Source organism: Pteropus medius, unplaced genomic scaffold (genome assembly GCF_902729225.1).
Source record: "Pteropus medius unplaced genomic scaffold, Ma_sr-lr_union100, whole genome shotgun sequence".
In the NCBI taxonomy this organism is placed as follows: Eukaryota; Metazoa; Chordata; class Mammalia; order Chiroptera; family Pteropodidae; genus Pteropus; species Pteropus medius.
In genome coordinates, this window is record NW_024340849.1 from 36,449,150 (window position 1) to 36,453,250 (window position 4,101).

General features: G+C 29.2%; 1 pseudogene; it reads left to right on the forward strand.

Moving 5' to 3' along the window:
* Positions 1–205: 205 nt before the first annotated feature.
* On the forward strand, positions 206–324 carry LOC120589650 (uncharacterized; annotated as a pseudogene).
* Positions 325–4,101: the final 3,777 nt, after the last annotated feature.

Sequence of the window (4,101 nt, forward strand, 5' to 3'; positions counted from 1 at the left end):
CCCTCAATCTTTCATGTACCTCTGGATTATCTTTCATTATTCCCTTTTCTTCATCCCAAATCAATACTCAAAGCTGTCTAATTACTTTGGAAGATTGTATGGGTATGGGTTTTGCTTCCTTACATGTCTATTTCTATGTAGGTGAGAGATATAGAAAGGATCCTTGGTCAGCACTTCCTACCTCTGGCTTTTTAAAAAGAGTTGGATCTACAGCCATGCTGCCTTGAACAAGCCCGATCCCATCTGATCTCAGAAGCTAAGCAGGGTCAGGCCTGATTAGTACTTAGATGGGAGACCACCTACGAAGACCAGGTGCTATAGGTGTAAAAATTAAAAAAAAAAAAAGAGATTATAAGCTGACAAGCTCCTTGCAATCTGTGAGGTCAACCAAGAGTTTCCTTGCCTAAAAAAGTAATAATAAAAAAAAATAAAAATAAAAAAATTAAAAGAGTTGAGTGGGTCATAAAGATAAGTAAATGGTTATTTGACTTTTAATAGATGAAACTCAGCAATGTTTTTACAAGTCTATTGCATGTGTAGTTTATACTTACATACCCATATATCACCATGGAATAATGAGATCCTTGTTATGGCCTTTTAAAATAGCTGTGTAACTGTGGACAAATCACATAAAATATGTGAGCCTGTTTCCTTATTTGTAAAAAGTGATGCTATTATAGCCTTTGCTTTCCTTTCAGGATTCCTGCAAAACTCATGGTTTTAAATATTGCCCAGTTTTGGATTTATAATCTAGAACTTTAGCTTTAAATTCACTCCTCAATTCTAAATATATTTATATGTACATATATATATCTCTACATCTGTATACATTAGCTTTATTGAGATATAAGTTGTGTACTAAAAATCACCAGTTTTCACAAGGAATATAATAAATAATATTGTAATAACTTCATATGGTGACAGATGGTTACTAAACTTAACACAGTAATCACATTATAAGATATATAAATATTGAAGAACTATGTTGTATACCTGAAACTAATATTGTATGTCAACTATAATTTTTAAAAATCACCAATTTTAAGTATACTATTCAATAATTTGGCAAATTTATTCAGTTGTGTGACCACAACACAATTAAGTTTACTCTATTTTATTGATGAGAAATATTTCTTTATGTAAATCTAACATGATTAGTTTATCTATTCACCAGTTAATAGACATATGAGTTATTTCCAGTTTTTTGTTCTTATGAATAAAGTTACTATGAACATTTATGTACATATCTTTGTGTGGACACATTTTTGTTTCACTTAGGTAAATAAATACTAAAGAGTAGAATTGCTGGTTCAAATGTTAAGTGCATGTTTAACTTTGTAAGAAATTGTTCAATGACTTTTCAAACCAACTGTACCATTTCTCATTATCACAAGCATTGTATGAGAGTTCTAGTTTGTCTAAACCCTAATCAACACTTGATGGTGTCAGTCTTCAGTTTTCACTATTCTAGTAGGAATGTGTGTGGTGATATCTTTTTATGGTTTAAATTTACATTGTCTTGACTATTTAATATTAGGCATCTTTTCATGTGCTTGTTTACCAACATGTAATAAATCCCTTACACAAATTATTAACATAATAACAGTTTTGTCAAACTGCTATTCAAGTCTTTTGCTTATTTTTCTTTTAGATTTTCTTATTATTGAGTTGTAAGTGTTTTTTATATATTTTTGTAAATTGACCTTGCGTCCAGAAACCCTGGTAAACTACTTATTCTCGTAGCTTTGTAGTAGTTTTCTTAGAATTTTCTGCATAGAAGATGATGTTTTCTATTAGTAAAGAGTATTACTTCTTTCTTTCCATTATGTATGCATTTTATTTCTGTTACTTGCCTTATTGTAGAAGTTAAGGCCAGGACAATGCTGAGCTTTGTTCCCAGTCTTAAGGGGAAATGTTTAGGTTTTTTTTACCATTAAGTATGATGTTTGCTGTAGTTTTTTTTAATAGAGGCTATCAGGTTAAAGCAGTTCCTTTCTATTTTTAGTTCGTAGATTTTTTTTATCATAAACCAGTGTTCAATTTTTTTAAAATGCTTTTTCAGCATCTATAGAGATGATAATATTATTTTTAATTTTAATCTGCTAATATGTTGAGTAATATTGACTTATTTTCAAATCATAAGCCAACCTTGCATTCCTGGCATAAAAGCCACTTGGTCACAAATGCATTATTCTTTTCATATATTGCTGGATTTGAATGCTTAATTTTAATTTAAGGATTTGCGTCTGCATTCATGGGAATATTCGTCTATGGTTTCCTTTCTGTGTAAACTCTGCTTTTGATATTAGGGATTTGGTGTCAGTATTTTCTCCACCGCTATTTTCTGGACATTTGTGTACAATTTGTTTTATTTCTTCTTTAAAAATTTGGTAGAACTCACAAGTGAAGTTAAATCTATACCGAAAATACCCTTTCAGGAAGGTTTTAACTATGAATTAAAATTCTTCACTAAATATAGGGCTGGTCATGTTATCCATTCCTTCTTGAATGAGTTTTGTGTTTTTCAAGGAATTCGGCCATTTCACTTAAGTTATTGAATGTACTAGTGTAAGGTTTTTACTATTATTTAATTATACTTTTGGGTCCCTGAATATGCAGTGATACCTCTGATATTGATCATTTGTATCTTTTACTTCATCAGTCCAGAGGTTGAACAATTTTGTCATCTCCTAAAAAACAGCTTTTGGTTTTATTTATTTTGCTCTATTGTTCTTCTGTCTTACATTTCATTGATTTTTCTTCTTATTTTTATCATTACCTTCCTTAAGCTACGATTGTGATTAATTTGCTCTTCTTTTCTAGGCTGGTATGGGTGTTGCTTAGACATTTTACTTCAGATATTTCTTCCTTTCTAATATGAGCATTTAATGCTATAAATTCTGCCTGAGAACTAATGTAATGATTTCCCAGAAATTTTGATATGTTGAGTTTTAATTTTCATTCACATCAAATAATTTTCAATTTTTTGTGATTTCTTCTTTGACCAATAGTTATTTATAAATATGTTGGTTTTAAAATATTTGAGAAATTTCCAGATATATTTATTTATTTGCCTTCTAATTTAATTTGCTGTGGTCAGAAAAAATACTTTGTACGTTTCAAAATTTTTAAAATTTATTGAGATATTGAGACCATAGTATGGTCTATTTTGCTGAATGTTCCATATGCACTTGAAAAGATTAAATATTCTATTGTTACTGCTGGAGAAATGTTTTACAAATATCAATTAGGTCAAGTTGGTTGATAGTATTTTTCAGTTCTTCTATATCCCTATTGACTTCTGTCTAGTTGTTCTATCAATTACTACAAGAGGGGTGTTGAAATCTTCAAATTTAATTATGACCATCTCTATTTCTCCTTTCATAAGTGTTTGCTTCATATTATTTTGAAGCTGTTATTAGACAAGTAAACATTTAGTTTTTCTATATCTATTTGGTAAATTGACCCCTTTATTATTAATTTTTGTCTCTCTTTACATTTTATAATATTTATAGTTGTGAAGTTTCTTGGTTTAATGTTAAAATATCCACTTAATTTTTCTTTTGAGTAGTGTTAGCTTTTAATTTGTCTGTGTCTTTATAATTAACATGGATTTCTCATAGACAGCATATAACTGAGTCCTACATTTCTTAACCTATTTGGAAAATCCTGCTTTTATTTGAAGTGTACAAATATTTTATATCTAGAAAAATGGTCATAGTAAGGTTGAAATCTAACATGTTGCATTTTCTCTATTTATTATATCTGTTATTTAGTTTCTTTTTCTTTCTTCCTTCTTTTAGAATAATTGTGTATTTTATGATTCTACTTTATCTACCACATTGACTTATCAACTCTACTTCATTGTTTCATATTTTAGTGGTTGCTTTAGGTTTTACAGAAAACAATTAACTTACTAAATTTAATCTTGAAATGAAATTATATCATTTCATGTACAGTATCAAAACCTTAAGCACTATAGTTTTATTTTCTCCCTTCCATTTTTTTCTCCTCACCACGGGCTACATATTCCTTTCGTTGTTTTGTTTTATTTTGTTTACCTGATAAGTTTTGATTGTATACCAGCTATTTTAATATTAC